This window comes from Ovis aries, chromosome 20 (genome assembly GCF_016772045.2).
Source record: "Ovis aries strain OAR_USU_Benz2616 breed Rambouillet chromosome 20, ARS-UI_Ramb_v3.0, whole genome shotgun sequence".
Taxonomy (NCBI): domain Eukaryota; kingdom Metazoa; phylum Chordata; class Mammalia; order Artiodactyla; family Bovidae; genus Ovis; species Ovis aries.
This window is the reverse complement of record NC_056073.1, coordinates 7374931-7400043: the sequence shown is the minus strand read 5'-3', so window position 1 is coordinate 7400043 and position 25113 is coordinate 7374931. Positions and strand designations below refer to the sequence as shown.

The 25113-nt window shown below is 41.8% G+C and overlaps 1 long non-coding RNA gene across 1 annotated transcript; it reads left to right on the top strand.

Moving 5' to 3' along the window:
* The first annotated feature begins 5801 nt into the window (after window positions 1-5801).
* LOC132658291 (uncharacterized) lies at window positions 5802-24628 on the top strand. Its single transcript, XR_009597698.1, has 3 exons — window positions 5802-5911; window positions 7478-7615; window positions 22690-24628. It is a non-coding gene; the product is annotated as an uncharacterized LOC132658291 (long non-coding RNA).
* The last annotated feature ends 485 nt before the right edge of the window (window positions 24629-25113 follow it).

Genomic DNA, 25113 nt, shown 5'->3' with positions numbered 1-25113 from the left:
GCTTGACAAAGCTAATTCCTTCTGAAATTCTAGTCTAGTCTGGAGTGAGGCTTTGGTCTAGGCTTGGCCATTTATGAAGGAGACGCTGTACATTCGGAGGGTATGGGTGTGGTCTCAGCGGTGGAAATCAAGGGGGCAGGACCCCAGGGGAAGGAGGGAGAGAGGCAGCTAATGAGTGCACCTCCAGTCTCCCTCTGGAGATCCCAGGCAAGCTTGCTCTGCCCTAATCTTACTGGGTTTTGTTTTATAGGGAAGGCTGTCCTCTTTCAGATGGGGAGCTGAAAGAAAAATACCACGTAGATCTCCTGGGATCCAGCAAGCCAGATTACAAGGTGAGAGGAAGGGGGATGTGTGTACTGCGCAGGCAAGCGAGTGGAGCCTGGGAGGAAGGCAGGATGATGGGTCACCTCCCGCACTGCGTGAGGAGAGTAGGATGCCACGCACAGCAAGTGCCAGAAAGGGGGGGGTGCGTGTGCCTGTGTGTGAGACAGAGAGAGAGAGCTGGGCTTTTGCGTTATATCTAATACAAGGGGCACAATGATTGGTTCTCTCCCTTCAATGTCTGCTTTGTTTTAAAAACTGAACTGGAAGCTGGGAATTGACTCTGAAGGTCATCTAGTCCAACTCTCAGAGCATAGCGGACATGCGTCTGTGTCCATGAGGGCAGACACCAACACTGCAGTCAAAGGTGTTGACCCCAAGTTTGAGGCTCTCTGGGCCCTTGAAGACGATGGGAATAAAACCAGATGCACCCCCCCCACCTGAAAAGAACACAACATTGTAAGCCAACTATGCCCTAATGAAAATTAAAAAAATGTAAAAGGAAAAAACGAAGGGAACACCAAGGATGGCTGGCAACCCCAGAAGCCGGAGAGAGGCAGGGAACAGATTTCTCCTTAAAATCTCCAGGGAGGACTAGTCCTCTCGGCAGCTTGATCGTGGCCTTCTGGGCCTCTCAGCAGCGAGAGAATCAATTTCTGCTCCACCCCCCCTTTTTAAAGCGTCAAGTGCACCCCAGAGGCTGTCTCCTCAGGGCCCCACGTTCCAGGTGCTTTGCTTCCCTAGTGCACGTTCATGGGAAAGGAGCAGACAGGGATTGGTAGCTAATCTCACTGTTCATTTAGGAAAAATAACGTAGGGAAATCATTTTCAGATCATCTTCTCAAGTAATTCTGTTTCTGAAGTAAAATCAGATGGATCAGATGAGAAATGAGGGTGGAGTGGAACCTTGGTTGGAGTGCCTGCTATTCCCGAGAGTCCTCAAACTGCCCTAGGGCAGGGTCTGGGGGATTCCTCCTGGGTGTTGAAACCAAGCAGTGCCTGTGGGGCTTCCAGGCATGGAGGCCCTTCTTGTCTCCTGTTTCTTGTAGGCGAGACTCCAGCTTCCACAACCCACCCTGAGTTCCACTTCCAACAGCTGCTCATCACGGGAAGGGCAGCCAAGAAACCACCCGAGGCAAGATTAAAGGGACCTGAGGAGGTTAGGTCCTTATGATTATCCAGTGGAAGTGAGAAATAGATTTAAGGGCCTAGATCTGCTAGACAGAGTGCCTGATGAACTATGGAATGAGGTTCGTGACACTGTACAGGAGACAGGGGTCAAGACCATCCCCATGGAAAAGAAATGCAAAAAAGCAAAATGGCTGTCTGGGAGGCCTTACAAATAGCTGTGAAAAGAAGAGACACGAAAAGCAAAGGAGAAAAGGAAAGATATAAGCATCTGAATGCAGAGTTCCAAAGAATAGCAAGAAGAGATAAGAAAGCCTTTTTCAGCAATAAATGCAAAGAAATAGAGGAAAACAACAGAATGGGAAAGACTAGAGATCTCTTCAAGAAAATCAGAGATACCAAGGGAAAATTTCATGCAAAGATGGGCTGGATAAAGGACAGAAATGGTATGGACCTAACAGAAGTGGAAGATATTAAGAAGAGGTGGCAAGAATACACAGAAGAACTGTACAAAAAAAGATCTTCACGACCCAGATAATCACGATGGTATGATCACTCATCTAGAGCCAGACATCTTGGAATGTGAAGTCAAGTGGGCCTTAGAAAGCATCACTACGAACAAAGCTAGTGGAGGTGATGGAATTCCAGTGGAGCTATTTCAAATCCTGAAAGATGATGCTGTGAAAGTGCTGCACTCAATATGCCAGTAAATTTGGAAAACTCAGAAGTGGCCACAAGACTGGAAAAGGTCAGTTTTCATTCCAATCCCAAAGAAAGGCAATGCCAGAGAATGCTCAAACTACCGCACAATTGCACTCATTCACATGCTAGTAAAGTAATGCTCAAAATTCTCCAAGCCAGGCTTCAGCAATATGTGAACTGTGAACTTCCTGATGTTCAAGCTGGTTTTCAAAAAGGCAGAGGAACCAGAGATCAAATTGCCAACATCTGCTGGATCATGGAAAAAGCAAGAGAGTTCCAGAGAAACATCTATTTCTGCTTTATTGACTATGTCATTTGACTGTGTGGATCATAATAAACTGTGGAAAATTCTGAAAGAGATGGGAATACCAGACGACCTGACCTGCCTCTTGAGAAATCTGTATGCAGGTCAGGAAGCAACAGTTAGAACTGGACATGGAACAACAGACTGGTTCCAAATAGGAAAAGGAGTACGTCAAGGCTGTATATTGTCACCCTGCTTATTTAACTTCTATGCAGGGTACATCATGAGAAACGCTGGGCTGGAAGAAGCACAAGCTGGAATCAAGATTGCCGGGAGAAACATCAATAACCTCAGATATGCAGATGACACCACCCTTATGGCAGAGAGTGAAAAGGAGCTAAAAAGCCTCTTGATGAAAGTGAAAGTGGAGAGTGAAAAAGTTGGCTTAAAGTTCATCTTTCAGAAAATGAAGATCATGGCATCTGGTCCCATCACTTAATGTGAAATAGATGGGAAAACAGTGGAAACAGTGTCAGACTTTATTTTTTGGGGCTCCAAAATCACTGCAGACGGTGACTGCAGCCATCAAATTAAAAGACGCTTACTCCTTGGAAGAAAAGTTATGACCAACCTAGATAGTATATTCAAAAGCAGAGACAATACTTTGCCAACTAAGGTCCGTCTAGTCAAGGCTATGGTTTTTCCTGTGGTCATGTATGGATGTAAGAGTTGGACTGTGAAGAAGGCTGAGTGCAGAAGAATGGATGCTTTTGAACTGTGGTGTTGGAGAAGACTCTTGAGAGTCCCTTGGACTGCAAGGAGATCCAACCAGTCCATTCTGAAGGAGACCAGCCCTGGGATTTCTTTGGGGGGAATGATGCTAAAGCTGAAACTCCAGTACTTTGGCCACCTCATGTGAAGAGTTGACACATTGGGAAAGACTCTGATGCTGGGAGGGATTGGGTGCAGGAGGAGAAGGGGACGACAGAGGATGAGATGGCTGGATGGCATCACTGACTTGATGGACCTGAGTCTGGGAGTTGGTGATGGACAGGGAGGCCTGGTGTACTGCGATTCATGGGGTCGCAAAGAGTTGGACTCGACTGAGCGACTGAACTGAACTGAACTGAGGAGGTCAGGAGACAGACTGCCTGAGAAGAGTTTAAGGAAGTTCTAGCCTTGTTCCCACAGCTGAGGCTTCCCTGGTGGCTCAGAGGGTAAGGAGTCTGCCTACAATGTGGGAGATGTGGCCCTGGATCAGGAAGATCCCCTGCAGAAGGAATCCGCTCCAGCATTCTTGCTTGGAAAATCCCATGGACAGAGAAGCCTGGCGGGCTACACAGTCCAGGGCCGGGTCACAAATAGCTGGACAGGACTTCACTAGCCTTGTTCCCACTCTAATCTTGTCAGACCCCACCGTTGACCCACCTTTATAAAAATCCTCATCAAATCCTCCTGGGTGGCAACAGTTTTTCAAGGCAGAAGCCTGGTGTGTCTCCCTTTGGCTGGCAAAGTAATAAAGTGATCCTTTTCTACCTCACCCAAAACTGTGTCTCCAGGATTTTATTTGGCACCAGCTACAGAGAGGCCATAAAGGTGGTGTCATCTGCATATCTGAGGTTATTGATATTTCTCCTGGCAGTCTTGATTTCAGCTTGTGCTTCTTCCAGCCCAGCGTTTCTCATGATGTACCCTGCATAGAAGTTAAATAAGCAGGGTGACAATATACAGCCTTGACGTACTCCTTTTCCTATTTGGAACCAGTCTGTTGTTCCATGTCCAGTTCTAACTGTTGCTTCCTGACCTGCATATAGGTTTCTCAAGAGGCAGGTCAGGTGGTCTGGTATTCCCATTTCTTTCAGAATTTTCCACAGTTTATTGTGATCCACACAGTCAAAGCCTTTGGCATAGTCAATAAAGCAGAAATAGATTGTTTTCTGGAACTCTCTTGTTTTTTCCATGATCCAGCGGATGTTGGCAATTTGATCTTTGGTTCCTCTGCCTTTTCTAAAACCAGCTTGAACATCTGGAAGTTCACGGTTCACTTGATTAAAGTGAAGGAAGAGAGTGAAAAAGTTGGCTTAAAGCTCAACATTCAGAAAACGAAGATCATGGCATCCAGTCCCATCACTTCATGAGAAATAGATGGGGAAACAGTGGAAACAGTGTCAGACTTTATTTTTTTGGGCTCCCAAATCACTGCAGATGGTGACTGCAGCCATCAAATTAAAAGACGCTTACTCCTTGGAAGAAAAGTTATGACCAACCTAGATAGTATATTCAAAAGCAGAGACATTACTTTGCTGACTAAGTTCCGTCTAGTCAAGGCTATGGTTTTTCCTGTGGTCATGAATGGATGTGAGAGTTGGACTGTGAAGAAGGCTGAGTGCAGAAGAATGGATGCTTTTGAACTGTGGTGTTGGAGAAGACTCTTGAGAGTCCCTTGGACTGCAAGGAGATCCAACCAGTCCATTCTGAAGGAGATCAGCCCTGGGATTTCTTTGGAGGGAATGATGCTAAAGCTGAAACTCCAGTACTTTGGCCACCTCATAAGAGTTGACTCATTGGAAAAGACTCTGATGCTGGGAGGAATTGGGGGCAGGATGAGAAGGGGACGACAGAGGATGAGATGGCTGGATGGCATCACTGACTTGATGGACGTGAGTCTGAGTAAAGTCCGGGAGTTGGTGATGGACAGGGAGGCCTGGTGTGCTGCGATTCATGGGGTCGCAAAGAGTTAGACACGACTGAGGGACTGAACTGAATTGACTGACAGGCCAAGGTTTCAGCCCAGAGCTTCCTGCCACCTCTTGGCCTGACCGGCCCCCAGGGGGGCTGCAGCAAAAGGCCCCAAATTCAGAGTCTACTCCTAGACTGGGACTCACTGACTCTCTTGACCCTGACTCTCCCTCTTTTCCATTGCACACGAGGCTTCAAGCGCCCCTGGCCAGACTGCATTGGGGCAGGGAATGAAGACATAAGTGACTTTCATTGTCACTTTCAAATGTCACTTATTTCAGGGCCGCAACCAGGATAGTTCAAGGAGAGTCTGTTTACGAGGAAGCGAGTGGAGGACAGGACAGTAGCAGCAGCTGAGCCGTCACCAGCCCACCCCTGCCCGCAATGGGAGGGGCTGTCAGGACCCAGAGGAGGGCGAATCCCGCAGCGTCCCCGCCTTGCCGGCAGATGCCCTTCAGCCCAGGGACACAGCCGGCCTAAGGTGACCTTGCAGGGTGAGAGCCAAGGGAATAAACACCCTAACCTCACTGTCTTCCCTCCCTCTCTGGGTGAGGCTGAAAGCAAGAGAAGGCCAGGGAGCAGGTATCCTGTGATGTCCTACAGACCCCCAGGTGGAGAATACAGAGGGCGGGGCCAGAAGGCAGAGGGAGGAGGTCAGTACAGTTTACAATGTGAAGGAAAGAAGCCAAGGTTGGGGCGTGTGGGTGTGTGTGTCGGGGAGATGCAAAGCGCCGGTTTCTCTGGCCCTGGATAAGACCTCAGTAGCAAGAAGACCAGGTTTGTGCTTTCCTGCTGGGATACGGGGTGGAACACTCCCTTCTCCACCCCTTCCCCTGCAAGGTTTTGTAACTCTTTCTGAATCTTCCTTTTTTCTCCTTCTTAGTTCACAGTAAGTTTGTTGAGTTCTCAGAATGAAAGTAGAATTTTGATTGAGGTTATACTGAATATATACAGCAACGTGAGGAGAATTGATTTCCTTTTCCTATCAAGTCATCCCACAGAAAAGCAGAGGGTATGTCCTCATTAATTCAAATGACTTATTTGCTCTTAGTTGCTTTTTCACTGCACCATGGAGCTTGTAGGATCTTAGTTTCCCAACCAGGGATTGAACCTGGGCCTTGGCAGTAAAAGCCCAGATTCCTAACCACTAGGCCACCAGGGAACTTATATGTTTTTAAAAACTCACTTTGTCATAGTGACCAGGGTATGGTTGGTTAACTCTTGGACATTTTAGAGATTTTTTTGTAATTGGGATAGGTGTCTTACTGTAATTCTACTTTCAAGTCAGTTATTTCTGGTACAGAAAAATATAGCCAATTTTTAAAAATTGTGGTAAACATTTATTGTAAAATTGACCATTTTAACCATTTTAACCATTTTAAAGTATACGTTTCAATGCTAGGCATGTTCACGTGTTGCATATTTGTATAGCAAATTGCTCAAATGTCTTCATCGTGCAAAACTGAGTTTTTGTACCCATTAAACACCAGTTCTCCAGGTCCCTCTCTCCCCAGCCCCTGGTGACCACTGTGCTTCTTTATGTTTGACTGAATTTGACTGCTTTAGATTCCTCATGTCAACTTAAAAAAATGCACAATGTGAAAGCTACAAGTTGAGTTTTACTTGGGGCAAAATAAGGACTGTAGCCTGAGAGACAGCGCCTCAGAGAGCTCTGAGAAACTGCTCCAACGAGGCGGGGGCGGGGGGCGGGTGGGGAGGACAGCACATGTGTGTGATTGTTGATGAAAGGAGAGTGCTTGCAATCAGGCACATGTTTTTGCAGACAGTCTCTGCTAGTCACAGGGAACAGTCATCACCATGAAGGATTTCAGTGCTTTTTCTAGATCTGAAGAGAGACAAGAATTGGACTCATACAACCAGCTCCTGAAAATATCTATTAATAACTGTCTGAAGACCTGTCCTGCCAGTTTTTCCCTAAGCACAGAGTGCCTCCTTTCTGTTCTCCACCCTGAACTCCTTTCAGGGGGTGTTGAAAATCAGCAGCTGCAGCGGCAGATGATGTAATCCTCGTAGAGGTAGACGGGCAAGTGCCAATTTGTGGTTGACACCCATATAAGCGATACAGTATTTGTCTTTTTGTGGCTGACATTTTAGGTAGCACAATGTTCTTAAATTCACCCATGTTGTCACATATGATAAGATTTCTTTCCTTTTGGAAAGCTGAATAATATTCCATTGCATGTATTTACCACATACTACTGCTTATCCATTCATCCATTGATGGATGTTTGCCTGTTGCTTCCACCTCTCGACAACTGTATATAGCGCTGCTATGAACATGAGTGTGCAAATATCTGTTCTTTTCTTCTTTTTTAATCGTAGGTATCCAAATGGTTGGAGAAGGAAATGGCTATCCACTCCAGTATTCTTGCCTGGAAAATTCCCTGGACAGAGGAACCTGGTGGGCTACAGTCCATGGGGTCGCAAAGAGTCAGCCACGACTGAGCTCACATCCCAGTGGTATGTCACTGTGGTTCTGATTAACACATCTCTGATGAGGAGTAGTGTAGAATGCCTTTAGATAGACTTGCTGGCTATACCTGTAGAGATGTGTCTGTTCAAGTCTTTTGCCCATTTTTCAGTTGTTTTTGTGCATGGTCTTATTTGTTGTTAAGTTACAGGAATTTTTAAAAAATTAATTTATTTCATTTGGAGGCTAATTACTTTACAGTATTGTAGTGGTTTTTAGATTCTGGATATTGCTGAAGCCATGAGTGGGGCTGAGCTCCATGAGGCTTGGCTTGGCCCCAATGCTGCCCTGGCTGCTGAGCTGAACTCCTTTTATTTTCAATACTTGGACATTGCTGCCCTGTTCAGCTCCACAGCTCCCAGCTAGTAAGTTTCTGCTCCTTGGTGGGAATTCTGACTATTCAAATAAACCAGACACCCCACATGTATCACGTAAGTTAAAAAAAATAGATTCTAGATATTAATCCCTTATCAGATGTATGATTTGCAAATATTACTTCTAGCCTACCAGTTTGGTTATAGCGAAGCTTCCTAGGTGGCGCAGGTGGTAAAAAACCTGCCTGCCAATGCAGGAGATATAAGAGACTCGGGTTCTGTCCCTGGGTGGGAAAGATCCCCTGGAGGAGGGCATGGCAACCCACTCCAGTATTCTTGCCTGGAGAATCCCATGGACAGAAGAGCCTGGCGGGCTACAGTCCGTAGGGTCGCAAAGAGTCAGACACGACTGAAGCAACTCAGCATGCACTCATGTGGCTATACTGGCACCAGTTCAGTTCAGCCCCTCAGTCATGCCCGACTGTTTGGGACCCCGTGGACTACAGCACGCCAGGCCTCCCTGTCCATCAACAACTCTCAGAGTTTACTCAAACTCATGTCCATTGAGTTGGTGATGCCATCCAACCATCCAACCTGTCGTCCCCTTCTCCTCCTGCCTTCAGTCTTTCCCAGCATCAGGGTCTTTTCCAGTGAGTCAGTTCTTCACATCAGGTGGCCAAAGTATTGGAGTTTCAGCTTTAGCATCAGTCCTTTCAGGACTCATTTCTTTTAGGATAAACTGGTTTGATCTCCTTGCAGTTCAAGGGACTCTCAAAAATCTTCTCCAACACCACAGTTCAAAAGCATCAGTTCTTTGGTGCTCAGCTTTCTTTCTAGTCCAACTCTCATATCCATACATGACTACTGGAAAAACCATAGCTTTGACTGGAGGGACCTTTGTTGACATACTGGCATACCTCAGGATATTGTATGTTTGGTTCCAGACCACTGCAATAAAGACAATATCAAGTTAAGCAAGTCACATTTTTTTTGTTTCTAGTGCATATAAATTCATATTTGCACTATACCATAGCTGCCGTCTATGGGGTCGCACAGAGTCGGACACGACTGAAGCGACTTAGCAGCAGCATAGTCTATCACATGCGCAAAAACATTATGTCTAACAGAACAATGTATGTATCTTCATTTAAAAATAATGCTGCTGGAAAAATGATGCTGATAGATTTGCTTGGTGCAAGGTTGTCACAAACCTTGAATCTGTTTAAAAAAACCCCACGATATCTGCAAAAATGCGATGCAGTGAAGTGCAACAAAATGAGGCATGACTGTATTTGAACTGAGTTTCTTGCAGTTAGCATATCTTCGGTATACCTTTTGAAAGTCAACTCTTCCAATCTCTTTTAATTGATGTATTTAGACTGTTTACATTTAACGTAATTATTGATATGTACATTTCCTTGAGCTGCCATAACAAAATACCACCAATTGGATGGCTTAACAAACAGCAATTCAGTTTCTCAATTCTGATCTCAGACTGCCAGGATGACTGGCTTCTGGTAAGAACTCTCTCCCTGGCTGGCAGATGGTGCCTTCTTGTTGGATCTTCCCACGGATGGTGTGGCCAGTCCTCTGATCTTGGCCTTCTAGATGGTTTGCCTTCTTATCTCTACCTTTCTGAGTCTTATGTTTGTATATATATATGATGGCTGGGGTTTTTGGCTGTACTTAGCGGGAGGAGTTAGAGAAGGAAATGGCAACCCGCTCCAGTGTTCTTGCCTGGAGAATCCCAGGGACGGGGGAGCCTGGTGGGCTGCCATCTATGGGGTCGTACAGAGTCGGACACGGCTGAAGCGACTTAGCAGCAGCAGCAGCAGCGGGAGGGGTAGGAAATACATGTCTATTTCTTCCTCCCAGAAACAGAACTCCTTTCTGAAGGTTTTTGAGTACAATCTTCACTAAATTAAGTAGGTTTCCTTTCATTCCTAGTTTTCTGAGTTTTTTTTAAATTAAAAAAAAATCATAAATAGATGTTGAAATAAAAAAAATAGTTTCCCAGGATTGATTTATTTCATTATATATATATTTCCCCTCTTAATCTCCGAACGTAGTGAATTATACTGAGAGATTTTTGATGTGAATGATTTTTGCCTTCTTGTGATAAACCCTGTTTGATCATCCTATGCTGCTGCTGCTGGTGCTAAGTCACTGCAGTCGTGTCCAACTCTGTGCGACCCCATAGACGGCAGCCCACCAGGCTCCCCCGTCCCTGGAATTTTCCAGGCAAGAATATTGGAGTGGGTTGCCATTTCCTTCTCCAATGCATGAAAGTGAAAAGTCAAAGCGAAGTCGCTCAGTCGTGTCCGACTCTTCGCGATCCCATGGACTGCAGCCCACCAGGCTCCTCTGTCCATGGGATTTTCCAGGCAAGAGTACTGTCGTGGGGTGCCATTGCCTTCTCCTATAATTACATATTAATGTTGGTTTTATTTAGATAATATTTTACTTAGGGTATATATTTACTTTTATAAAGCATGGACATAAAATTTGTTTTTATTTCCTTATTTATTTTTGCAGTAAAAATTCCTTTATACAATGTGCTGAGCAGATTTTGTTCTTCTGTTTTCTGGAACAAGGTACACATTTATCTTTTCAAACACCCAGCTTTTGTTTTCATTAATTACTTTATTGCTTTCTGTTCTCTATTTCACTAATCTCTAGCCTTATCTGTATCATTTCCTTCCTTCTTTGGGTTTGTTCTATTCATCTTAAAAAAACATTTATTTATTTTCGGCTGCACTGGGTCTTCACTGCTGCCTGCAGGCTTTCTCTAATAGCGGCAAGCAGAGGCTACTCTGCCTCAGTGCTGGGGCTTCTCATTGTGGCGGCTTCTCTTGTCGCAGAGCATGCACTCTAGGGCTCGAGGGCCCAGTAGTTGGGGCTCACAGGCTTAGTTTTTCTGCAGCATGTGGAATCTCCCCACACCAGGGATTGAACCCATGTCCCCTCCATTAGCAGGCAGAATTCCTAACCACTGGACCACCAGGGAAGCTCCATCTTAACTTTTGAGTTGAATGGTTAGCTCATTTTATTCACATCTTTTTATTCCTGAAAAGTATAGTTAAAGGTAAAATATTTCCTTTAAGTTCTGCTTTCGTTATATCTAACACATTTTGACATGTACTGATTTAATTTCTATTCAGTTTGAATTCGTCTTAATAATTTTAACTTGAAAGTTATTTATGAAAAATGTAAACATTTTATTTTGAAATAATTTCAAATTTACAGAAAAGTTATAAGAATAGGACAAAGATTCCTATGTACACTTCATCCCAATTCAAGTTTTTAACATTTTTCCATATTTGCTTTTTTTTTTTTCTGTTTCTGCCCCTTTCTCTAAGATTTTTTTCCTAATATTTTAGAGTAAGTTGAAACAGATGCTCCTTTACTACTAAGTATTTTAGTATATTTCCTGACAGCAAGGATATTCTTTTATATAAATACAGAAGAAGAATAATGTCTAAGATATTTTAATTTTGTTATAAAACTATTATTTAATCCACAGTGCATATTCAAGTTTCACTAATTTCCCCAGTAAAGATCCTCAAAGTCTCCCATCCCCAACCTTCTGCCCTGCAATCCAGAATCATGCATTTCAGAAAGTTGTCTTATCTCTTTTTTATTTTTAATTAATTAATTAATTTGGCTGCACAGCTTTGGGGGAGAGATTGAACCTACACCTCCCCACCCCCCACACTGAAAGCATGGAGTCCTCACCTCTGGACTGCCAGGGAATTCTCAAGTTGTCTTATCTCTTTAGTCATTTATAATCTGGAAGAGTTCTTCAGTTTCTTATTTACTGAGATCCGAATACCTTGATATTCTGCTATTTAAGATCTTTTTATTTTCTAACTTCCATATTTTGACAGGGGTTTGTTAAAATCTCCAACTGCGATTTAAAAAGACCCACAGCTTCCAATTATAGTTTTTTTAGTGCTTGCTTTATAAATTGTGAGGCTGAATTGTTAATTTTATGTATATATTTATGATACTCTTCTGGGTCTATTGTTTCTTTTTAATTATATAAACACATTTTGTTTTTTCCTTTCTGCACTTTTATTAAAACTTGAATTCTATTTTGTTGTGTAATTGTTGCCCAGTTTTTGGGGGGGTCATATTTGCCACCTGGTTAATCTTTTTCTTCCTTTTAATTTCAACCTTTATGTGTGTCTTCTTGCTCTAGGAGTATTTGTATGTGGATAACCCATGCTGCTGCTGCTGCTAAGTAGCGTCAGTCGTGTCCGACTCTTAGCGACCCCATGGACTGTAGCTTACCAGGCTCCTCCGTCCATGGGATTCTCCAGGCAAGAGTACTGGAGTGGGTGCCATACCATAGTTTGGTCTTTTTACTTCCTCCGTTATGAGAGGATCTGTCTTTTTGATTTGTGACTGCTGACATAGTAAGGCTTATTTTGGAATTCATCTCACGCTTTATATTTATTCTACATTGTTTCTTCCCTTTTTTTGCTTTCAATTTGATAGACTGATTTTTTTTTTTCCTGCTGGATTAAAAAATATACATACTGATTCTGTTCTTTTGTGGTTGCCTTTAAGACATACATTTGTGTTTACTTACCTTTATTCTTTCCTTTTTTTATTCTTAAGGTATTTATTACCATACTGGATATACTTCCTCAACGTTATTTTTAATCTTGAAAATTTTATGAAATGCAGCATATATGCATGCATGCGTATATTTCTTGTTCCTTAAGTTAAATGACTATCATTTTCACAAAATGCGTTCCAGATCTGTTTGTAAGGTTTTCTTTTTCTTATTTTTTCTTTTTTTTAAAAAACAATATGAATTATATTTAATCTTTATGAAAATTAATCTCTTGATGGAAAGGTAACACATTGGAATTTTATATATGTATCTATGTATCTATATAACAATAAATATTTTATAGATTTTTATTTTTGCCATTTTAACCAGTTTTAAGTGTTTAGTAGTGTTTAGTGTTTAAGTATCTTCATGTTGCTGTGCAACCATAGTTTTTCTTAAGTGGAACTTAGTTTATTGATGAATGTGGTATATTGCTGAAGCAATTTCTTCATGTTTATTCCACTTTATTATTCTTTCTCCAGAATATGTATCAACTTGAAGGCACTGGGTTTTCAAATATTCCTTAACTTATAGACCACGACTATACAATAAAACGTGACATCACTAAGCAATTAGGTGTAGTTCTGTTGAATCCTGTTCCTAAGGTAGGTGTCTACGTACACTGTGAGACTTTTTTTTATTTAAAACACTAATCTCATTGAAGTATAGTTGCTTTACAATAATGAGTCAATTTCAGGTGTACAGCACAACAATTCAGTTGAAGCTGATCGGTTTTATGAAGACCAACACCCTTGAGACCTAACACCAAAAAAGGATGTCCTTTTTACCATAGGGGATTGGAATGCAAAAGTAGGAAGTCAAGAGATACCCAGAAAAACAGGCAAGTTTGGCCCTGGGGTACACAAAGAAACAGGGCAAAGACTAACAGTTTTGTCAAGAGAACACGTTGGGCATAGCAAACACCCTTTTCCAACAACCCAAGAGACGACTCTATACATGGATATCACCAGATGGTCAATACCGACATCAGACTGATTATGTTCTTTGCAGTCAAAGATGGAGAAGCTCTATACAGTCAGCAGAAACAAGACCAGGAGCTGACAGTTGCTCAGCTCATAAGCTCCTTATTGCAAAATTCAGGCTGAAATTGAAGAAAGTAGGACAAACCAATAGGCCATTCAAGTATGACCTAAATCAAATCACAGTGGAGGTGATGAATAGATTCAAGGGATTAGATCTGGTAGGCAGAGTTACTGAAGAACTAAGGGCAGAGGTTTGTAATACTGTATAGGAGGGAGTGACCAAAACCATTCCCAAGAAAAAGAAACACAAGAAGGGAAAGTGGTTGTCTGAGGAGGCTATACAAAGAGCTAAAGAAAGAAAAGAAGTGAAAGAAAGGGAGAAAAGGAAAGATATACTCAGAGATCAGAGATCAGAGTTCCGGAGAATAGCTAAGAGAGATAAGAAGGCCTTCCTCAATGAACAGTGTGAAGAAATAGAGGAAAACAATAGAATGGATACAGACTAGAGATCTCTTCAAGAAAATTGGAGGTATCAAGGGAATATCTCATGCAAGGATGGGCACCATAGACAGAAATGGTAAGGACCTCACAGAAGCAAAGGAGATTAGGAAGAGGTGGCAAGAATACATGGAAAAACTAAAGAAAAAGGTCTTAGTGATCTGGATAACCACGATGGTGTGGTCACTCACCTAGAACCGGACATCTGAAAGTGTGAAGTCTGGTGGACTTAGGAAGCATCACTTCACATAAAACTAGTGGAGGTGACTACCTGAGCTCTTTAAAATCCTGAGATGATGCTTTCCAGCTGAGCGATTTCAAATACTAAAGGAAGATGCTGTTAAAGTGCTGCACTCAATATATTAGCCAATTTGGGAAACTCTGCAGGGCCACAGGACTGGAAAAACTGTTCTCATCCTAATCCCAAAGAAGGGCAATGCCAAAGAATGTTCGAGTGTGTTAATTGCTTAGTTGTGTCTGATTCTTTGCGACCCCATGGACTGTAGCCTGCCAGGCTCCTCTGTCCATGAAATTTTTCAGGCAAGAATACTAAAGTGAATAGCCATTCTCTTCTCCAGGGGATTTTCCTGACCCAGGGATCGAACCCTGGTCTTCTGCGTTGCAGGCAGATCCTTTACCATCTGAGCCACCAGCGAAGCCCCAAAATGTTCAAACTACTGTACGACTGTGCTCATTTCACATGCTAGCAAAATTATGCTCAAAATCCTTCAAGTTAGGCTTCAGCAGTACATGAACTGAGATATTCCACATGTACAAGCTAGGTTTCAAAGAAGCAGAAGAACCAGAGATCGAATTGCCAACATTTGTTGGATCATGGAGAGAGCAAAGGAGTTCCAGAAAAAAACATCTACTTCTGCTTTGTCGACTATGCTAGAGCCTTTGACATTATGGATCACAATAAACTATGGAAAATTCTTAAAGGGATGGGAGTACCAGATCATCTTACCTGTTTCCTGAGAAACCTGTATGTGGACCAAGAAGCAGCAGTTAGAATCAGACATGGAACAACTGACTGGTTCCAAACTTGGAAAGGAGTATGACAAGGCTGTAAATTGTCACCCTGCTTATTTAACTTACATGCAGAGCGCATCATGCAAAATGCTGGTCTGGATGAATCACAGGCTAGAACCAAGATTGCCAGGAGAAATAACAACCTCAGAAATGCAGATGATGCCACTTCAAAGGCAGAAATCGAACAGAAACTAAAGAATCTCTTAATGAGGGTGAAAGAGGAGCATGGACAAAGCTGACTGGAAACTCAACATTCGAAAAACTAAAAGCATGGCACCCAGTCCCATCACTTCATGGCAAATAGATGGGGAAAAAGTGGAAACAGTGACAGATTTTATTTTGGGGGCTTCAAAGTCATCGTGAACAACAGTGACTGCAGTTATGAAATCTGAAGATGCTGGCTCCTTGGAAGAAAACCTATGACAAACCTAGACAGCGTATTAAAAAGCAGAGACATCATTTTGTTGATGGTTTTTTCAGCAGTCATGTATGGATGTGAGAGTTGGGTCATAAAGAAGGCCAAATGCTAAAGATCTGATGCTTTTGAATTGTGCTGGAGAAGACTCTTGAGAGTCCCTTGGATTGCAAGGAAATCAAACCAGTCAGTGCTAAACAAAATCAACCCTGAGTATTCATTGAAAGGACTGGTGCTGAAGCTCTAATACTTTGGCAGCTGATATGAAGAGACTCATTGGAAAAGACCCTGATGCTGGGAAAAAACCGAAGGCAAAAGAAGAAGAGGGCAGCAGAGAATGAGATGGTTAGATAGCATCACTGACTCAGTGAACATGAATTTGAGCAAACTCTGGGAGGTAGTGGAGGACAGAGGAGCCCTGCGTGCTACAGTCCTTGGGTTTGCAAAGAGTTCGACATGAATTAACTACTAAACAACAATAGCTATATATATATATATATAATACCGATACATCTATCTACCTATTCTTCTTTAGACTCTCTTTCCTTATAAGTTGTATACGTCACATCTTTATCCATTCATCTGTCGATGGACATTTAGGTGGCTTCCATGTCTTGGCTACTGTAAACAGTGCTGCGATGAACACTGGGGTGTAGGTATCTTTTCTATCTACGCCCAGGAATGGGATTGGAGGATCATATGGTAATTCTACTTTTAGTTTTTTAAGGAGCCTCCATATTGTTCTCCATAATGGTTGTACCAAATTGCTTTCCTACCACAGTGTAGGAGGGTTCCATTTTTGCCACACCTCTCCAGCATTTATTATTTGTAGACTTTTTGATGATGGCCATTCTGGCCGGTGTGAGGTGATACCTCATTGTACTTTTGATTTGCATCCCTCTGATAATTAGTTCTGTTGAGCGTTTTTTCATGTACCTATTTGCCATAGAAGAAATGTCTATTTAGATCTTCTCTCCATTTTTCGATTGGGTTGGCTGATTTTTGATGTTGAGCTGCACAGGCTGTTTGTATATTTTGGAAATTAATCTCTTGTTGGCCACATTATTTACAAATGGGAGAAAATATCAATATTTGCAAATATGACCAATGAAGGATTAGCTTCCAAAATATACAACAGTCATTGATTTCCTAAAAAAGATTTGAAACAAGTAAGGCAAAATATTAAGATTTAATAAACCTGGGTGTTCAGGCAATGGATGTTTTTTAGTCTTTATGTCTAAATATGTAACAGTTAAAATAAAAATCATTAAATGGATTTTTATTAAATGGATTTAAATCAGTAAATGGATTTTAAGAAATACTAAATATAGGAAGAAAATCAGTTGTTACTTGCCCAAAGAACCAGATATAATTAATAATACCTGATTCCATTAGAACTAGATAGAATTAAAACTTATTCTATCATCTCTACATGGATTATGAGAATAAGAAGTTTGATCTGAAGAGTAGCATTCTATAATTGGCAGCATGAGGGATCTAGAGTACATTTTACATTGTTATAACTAATATGAAACATTTCTAACACACAGAAAACATAGAATCATACTTATGGACTGACTTAAGTTCCACCATTTTTTTCCCTCCGCAGATGTAATTATTATCTTAAAGTCAGTGCGTATCATTTCTCACCATGTTTTGAGAAATGTCCTTGTGAGATGTTGTAAAATATTTAAATCTGTCTAATAACACAATGAATGTTTTTCTTTGGGAATTCAAAGATTCACTATTAATATTCACTGGACTGTCATAACTATCCACAAAACACTTAAAGTTTTTAAAGGCCAAGGATGCTTTCATGTTCCACTTGGTACCAAGGGAGGAATCGGTGTGGCATGTGTGAGTTACACCACGTGTGTTGAACAGCTGGGCAGTCAGAGGTGAAAACCTCTCCAAGTGTTCAGGACATGGACATTAGGGAACTGGTACTTCTTTGTTTCATCTTAGAGGAAAAAACCCCAGAAGTTCCTGTGTTGCAGGTAGAACTTATTTGCTCTGCTTTATCCATCATGGCCCTGCGTCTGTGCTGGTATTTGTGCCAGGCTCCAAGAGCAGCAGTCTTTAAACTGGGGTTCTTGTATTTCTGGGTGTATCAGAAAAATGTCCAAGGGGTACCTAGGCGCAGACAACTGTAAGGGAATCTAGATGCCCAGCACCTACGTGCACATTGACTGTAACAGTGCTCGCTGCTCTTACAGTAAGCACTCTTTCCCACTGCCCCCTTCATAATAATTTTCCTCTCACTTTACACAAGAAAGGCATACAGCTTACCTATCCCAAGTATAGGTACAGTACTCTGACCTGAGTACTAAAGGAAAGGACAGTTCAAAACCTGCATCCGTGAAGCCTTCTTTCATCGCAGCGCTGGGTCTTCCTTGTCTCATGTCTTATTTCTGTGAAGGGCAATGGCCCTGAGACACTCGCTCCCCAGGAAACATCTGCAGCATCTGCAGACACTTTTGGTTGTCTCTGGGGTCAGAGATGGGTGCTCCTGGCATCTAGTGGGCAGAGCCGGGGGGATGCTACACAGTACATTCTACATGGCATGGGACAGCCCCCTACAATGCAAAATTATTGAACCTCAAATGTCAATAATACTTTGGTTGAAAAAATGCCATTTGGAGCAACGTGGATGGACCTTAAGATTATCATACTAAGTGAAGTAAGTCAGACAAAGACAAATATCATCTGATATCACTTATATTGTGGAAACTGAAAAAATGATACAAAGGAACTTGTTTACAATACAAAATTAGACTAACAGACATAGGAAACAAACGTATGGTTACCAAAGAGTAAAGTTGTGGGGAGAGACAAATTTGGAATTTGGGATTAACAGATACATACTACTATATATAAAATAATAAGGATCTACTGAATAGTACAGGGAACTACATTCAATATTTTATAATCTATAGTGGAAAAGAATCTGAACAAAAATATGTATGTGTGTATATGTAACTGAATCACTTTGCTTTACACCTGAAACACTGTAAATCAACTGTATTTAATTAAAAAGGATAAATAATGCTTCAGCTTGAGTGGGAACTTTGTGTTAAGGGTGAGGTGGCATTAGGAAAAAAAAGAGCTTTCGGCTTCCCTGGTGGCTCAGAGGTTAAAACGGCTGCCCGCAATGCGGGAGACCTGGGTTCAATCCCTGGGTCGGGAAGCTCCCCTGGAGAAGGAAATGGCAACCCACTCCAGTATTATTGCCTGGAGAATCCCAAGGACGGAGGAGCCCGGGGTCGCAAAGAGTCAGACACGACTGAGTGACTTCACTTTTCACTTTCTTTTCCAACAATATTCCAGATTCATGTAATCTCTCAGTGGGGAAGCTGGGATGCTGAAAAATTTTCATCTGATGATTTTGATGCTTCCTCTCTGATAATGATAAAGGATGAATAGCTCTTTGGCACTGGCAAGAAATACTGATGGTAGTGGTGATTTCATTCAAGTGACAAACTCAAGGCAAGGTTCCAATCCTTACCTGTTTCAGGATTAGGATATGTAATTTATAAAACCATGGAAAGAAACAGTAACTTTCTGCAAAGCAGTCTAAGCTAAAAAGACTTACTCGTGTCTCACCCGTACTTTACTTGCTTAGTTTGCAGGATTTCGAGGCAGTGAAGGCAAAGGTCTCAACATTGATTTCTGACTCACCAACACCACATTTTACAGTAAAAGAAACACATACCAGGGGTGCTTTAATATATATTTTCTTAAACTTATTCAGACTCATAGGAGAAATGTGTTTTTTAAATTTATTTATTTTAATCAGAGGTTAATTGCTTTACAATATTGTGTTGGTTTTGCCATACATCAGCATGTACCTGCCACAGGTATACACGTGTTCCCCATCCTGAACCCCCCTCCCTCCTCCTTCCCCGTACCATCCCTCTGGGTCGTCTCAGTGCACCAACCCCAAGGATCCAGTATCATGCATTGAACCTGGACTGGTGACTCGTTTCATATATGATATTATACATTTTTCAATGCCATTCTCCCAAATCATACCACCCTCTCCCTCTCCCACAGGGTCCAAAAGACTGTTCTATACATCTGTGTCTCTCTTGCTGTCTTGCATACAGGGTTATCATTACCATCTTTCTAAACTCCGTATATATGCATTAGTATACTGTATTGGTGTTTTTCTTTCTGGCTTACTTCACTCTGTATAATAGGCTCCAGTTTCATCCACCTCATTAGAACTGATTCAAATGTATTCTTTTCAATGGCTGAGTAATACTCCATTGTGTATATGTACCACAGCTTTCTTATCCATTCATCTGCTGATGGACATCTAGGCTGCTTCCATGTACCGGCTATTATAAACAGTGCTGCGATGAACATTGGGGTACACGTGTCTCTTTCAATTCTGGTTTCCTCGGTGTGTATGCCCAGAAGTGGGATTGCTGGGTCATAAGGCAGTTCTATCTCCAGTTTTTAAGGAATTTCCACACTGTTCTCCATAGTGGCTGTACGACTTTGCATTCCCACCAACAGTGTAGGAGGGTTCCCTTTTCTCCACACCCTCTCCAGCATTTATTGCTTGTAGACTTTTGGATCGCAGCCATTCTGACTGGCGTGAAATGGTACCTCATTGTGGTTTTGATTTGCATTTCTCTGATAATGAGTGATGTTGAGCATCTTTTCATGTGTTTGTTAGCCATCTGTATGTCTTCTTTGGAGAAATGTCTGTTTAGTTCTTTGGCCCATATTTTGATTGGGTTGTTTATTTTTCTGGAATTGAGCTGTGGAAGTTGCTTGTATATTTTTGAGATTAGTTGTTTGTCAGTTGCTTCATTTGCTATTATTTTCTCCCATTCTGAAGGCTGTCTTTTCACCTTGCTTATAGTTTCCTTTGTTGTGCAGAAGCTTTTAAGTTTAATTAGGTCCCATTTGTTTATTTTTGCTTTTATTTCCAATATTCTGCTTTTACCAAATATTACTGGATTGTAGAAATGCATTTTTCTGCTTGGGTTCTGGTCTATGATAGACTGTTATTTCTCGGCTCATTTATTTATTATCATATACTAACCAGATTCAGATTAATCTGATGAAAAGATCTTGTGAATTCTGTTTAACATAATGCACACAACAATCAGTGATTGGATTTCTGTAACTAACACACTGATGACCTAATACTTTCTTTTCATTTTGCTGTTGATTTTCATTAAGTAGATTAAATGGTGTTCTTCAAAGCAGAAAGCCACTTATGAATAAATACAAAACAAAATGTTCCCAAATACAATCTTAGATGTAATACCTTAAATTAAAAAAACCCAGGTTTGTTTGCTTTGGATTAATTTCTCTGTCTTGGATGTTGCCACATGGTTTTTCATTTGTCAAGTGAAAAATTATGAAACATCATTTTGACAATGAAATAAAATGATATACACATGTTAAAGTATCCTCTTTGCCATATTTTTCACTATAACTACATTTCCAGATGACATTAACAAGTGGAAAAAAGTCTATTCAGAACCTACTGAATTTTCATTTTCAATTTTGTGCACTTGTTTCTTTCTAACCCCATTTTCACGTAGTTTGAGTTTCACAAACGATGTCTCTTCAGTGAAGGGCTAACACATATAATTATTAGTTATTTCTATAAGCATTTGTGGGAGAAGGCAATGGCACCCCACTGCAGTACTCTTGCCTGGAAAATCCCATGGATGGAGAAGCCTGGTAGGCTGCAGTCCATGGGGTCGCGAAGAGTCGGTCACGACTGAGCGACTTCACTTTGACTTTTCACTTTCATGCATTGGAGAAGGAAATGGCAACCCGCTCCAGTGTTCTTGCCTGGAGAATCCCAGGGATGGGGGAGCCTGGTGGGCTGCCGTCTATGGGGTCGCACGGAGTCGGACACGACTGAAGTGACTTGGCGGCGGCAGCATCATAAGCATTTGTCAAGCCTTTTTGGCATTGAGAAAGTGATAAAACCTTATGTATGTGTTTTGCAAATCAAGTAATTTCTAATTCTTTGCTTCAACAAAACTGAAGAAAAATTCTATGTTTGAGTTGTGCGGCTATTAAAAATAGCATTTAATAAGAGCTTGCTATGTGAGTTTTTGGCATTTAAACTAAGAGAAAATTTGTAAAATTGGGTGAAGTTGCTACAAGAAGATTCTTTTCCACTCCCATATTTTTTCTGTTTCCCATACTTATATACATGAACAAAATTCTTTAGTTATTCCATGTTAAACTTTTTTTCTAAGGAACAGAAATCGTGCAGAACCTGGCCTCACTATCGGTAAGTAACTTTCATCAGCATGAAGCCGGGGAAATAAGTCTCCTGATCCTCTCAGGAAGAGATGCATTTTGGTTAAATTTTACTTTTAAAAAATTTATACTATTTATATATGTGTATCTTTTACAGACATTGTTCTCTGCGTATTTTTAAAAGTTCATTTTTATTTATTTATTTGGCTGCTCTGGTTCTCAGATGCCCCACACGAGATCTTTTGGTTACAGCAGGTGAACACTTGTTGCAGTACATGGGATCTAGCTCCCCGACCAGGGATTGAACTTGGGGCCCTAGCATTGCAAGTGTGGAGTCTTAGCGACTAGAAAACCAGAAAGTCCCTCTACTTTCTATATTTTTATTTACCATAACCTATCTTATTTGTATTGTTTTGACCAACTGTGTATCTTTAATAATTGTAATATTATTTTAATCCACATGACTTTTTAAGCACTTAGCAGAGAAAAGTAAAAATTCATTTTAAGAGCGTACTTTACTGCAAAGAAACATAATAGCTGGATCAAGAAAAGATTTCCAAGAACAAAAACATATTACATTAGGATGCAGCCAGCATGGAGAATTCAAAAACAATTCTATAGGGGACAGTAAAATGAAAATAGGAATTCACAGGAAAAAGAAGGAGGAGCAAAGTAAAAAATTCCAACTGTTAAGAAAGGGGTTGCTTGTGCATTTCAAAAATTAATGATGGGTGTCAATCATTATGGTACATGGATTCCACTGGACATGTCATGGAGTGATTGACAGTTTAATGTAAGTATATAATATACTGAAATTTATTTTCTTTGCAACTATTTCAATCCATGCTGAGAATTTCAGGTCAGCTTTAGCCCAAAGTGGAAAGATGTTTCACATTTCTTCTGGAGTGATGTGGACAGACAAGCACTAAGTAACTCTACCCTCTCTGTGTTACCGTGATAGGAACACAGACCCGCAACTGGGGAAGGAACCTCTGCGTCAGCAGAGATGGGAAGGAAGGAACTGTTTCTCATTTCTATGCTGGGAAGTCCACTCAACCTGAGGCAAGAGAGAATAAGACACACGAGCTTTGAAGCCCTTGGTATTCTGGAGGGCCTGCCTGCACCACCAATGACCAACCTCCAAAGCTCCCTTCTGCTCAGTAGACTGTTCTTAAACTCTCAGCAACTCTTCCCCACAGCAAAGAACCAGTTTTCCCTTTCCCATGTGATTTGAGTCCTTCCCCTTTATTTTCCCCACAATGAAGATCCTACCGTTTCTCATTTCTGTGAAGAGAAAATGGCCCTGGGGGTCAGAGTGCAGGTGGAGGTTGAGGTTGTGACGTCCTGGAGCAGCCCCATCAGTCTTCTCTTTGAAGTAGTATAAAAAGGTGGACGCCAGGCCGAGGGTGATGTCCGGAAACAAGGGAGGGGAAGATGGACAGAGACTGTCTTAGAGGTCTGTCCTGCAGCAGTGACTTTCCTCCAGTGGACCCTGCATCTGGAGACCACACCATTGCTTCGACTTTACAATTCTCCTCCTCTCTGCTTGGGGTAGATGTCCCCTTCTGACTGTTCAGCACGCCAGCTGTAGTACCATCCATACCCACACATGCTCACCTAGAGCTTTCGGGGTTGGTTTCTGTTTTTAACCAAGGCTGGCACCTGGTTTCCTCCCATGGAATCGCTGTTGACAAACTGGAGAAGAGGATTCCTGGAGAGGATCTCTTGAAGACAGGAGAACCGTTGCTCGGGTGCCTGGGTCCCCTTCTGGTCCCTCTCCAGGCCCCTGGCTCAGCTCCCCCAGCTGTCTGAGTAAGCAGGGGAGGTCTGAGTGCAGACCAGGCACATGGGCGCAGCCCACATCCCTGCTGGAAGCTTGCCACTGGGCCCCGGGACATCTGGAAAACCTGGACTGCTGATTTTGTACTTCTCCATCTTGACTGCTGCCTGGACTGCCCACGAGGCTGAGTTTTCAGCAGCCTCTCGCCTTCCCTCATTTCACACAAGCAGCGCTGGGAACACACTTGCACATTCTGGCCCCTCAAGCGAGTGGCTACTTGGCCAAACCCTTCTACCAAGCTGGACTTGCCTGCCTGACATCAGACAGCCCCCTGCGCTCTGCAGCACACCTGTGAGTCACCATCTCTGGCCCTGGAGTAAGAGCGGGGGGAGATCGTGTAACTCCCCAACTTGAGTGGGAAACCCACAAGTCAGGGTAAACAGATCTGGCATCCTCACTTAAGTTTTCCATCTAGGGACTTCCCTGTGCTCCAGTGGTTAAGACCTCACCTTCCAATGCAGAGGGTGCGAGTTCGATACCTGGTGGAGGAGTTAAGATTCCACATGCCTCAGGGTCAAAAAACTCAAACCTTAAAACAGAAGCAATATTGTAACAAATTCAATCGACTTTTTTTTTAAGCTTTTCCTCTATATTATCAATCTCCATTCTGATAACCAGAGTACCAAGGAAGAGCAGGCCAGCCATTATGTCCATAATGGTTTTTTCTTCTTTTTTTAGGGTTACAGAAAAACGGAAGTTCATTCAACATTTTATCAGTAAATTTTTTGCTTCATTAGTCCTTTTCTATACCAATGGAAACATCTATAAAAGGGAGGGCTAAATAGTTCAGATTGAATATAGAATACATGAGATATCTTACTTTAATAGATTATTTCTGAGATGCAAAAAGCTCTTGGCTTTTATTTTAAATTATGAAACCAAATTAAAATTGCTTTTTAGATATTAATGTGAGGATTCCATAAAAATCTCTTGCTTCTACAACTAAAATTTTTAATTGTACATTTTATCTTTGTTTTAGACTTCCATAATTATACCATTCCCAACTGTAAAAAAAAAAAAGAAGTTAATATATTTACTTTCAGGACTATGTATAGAATAAATATCTACAATACTATTTATCCCATGTGTGTGGAGATATTTCTGATCACTGACATTTCAGTTAGAAATATGATATTCAGAAGACGTTCAACTTAGGGTTTTTTTTTCCTTAAATTTCTTTACTAGTTTGAATTATGGAGCAACCGTGTCCATGATTACAAGAAGGTAGCAAAATGGGTTTTGAGTAGAGGAAGGGAGATGGCTTCTGATTCTCTCTTGGCTGGAACTCTGGTCCTGCTTAAGGCACCTTGGATGGCTCCTGATTGCCCCGGTCTGATAAGAGCTTCCCTTGCCCACATCCCTCCTTCCTAAGTAACCCTTCCTAAGGTGACAGATGTGGGTGTGAGGCTCAGAGGGTAACGTATAAGAGAAGCAACTATTGCACAAACCAAGGCCGCCACAGGTTAAGCAGAACGAGTTAGGCATCCAAACGAAGGCGGTGAGACACGAAGGGATAAAGGTCCCATCCCTAGTGTTCTCCTAGGA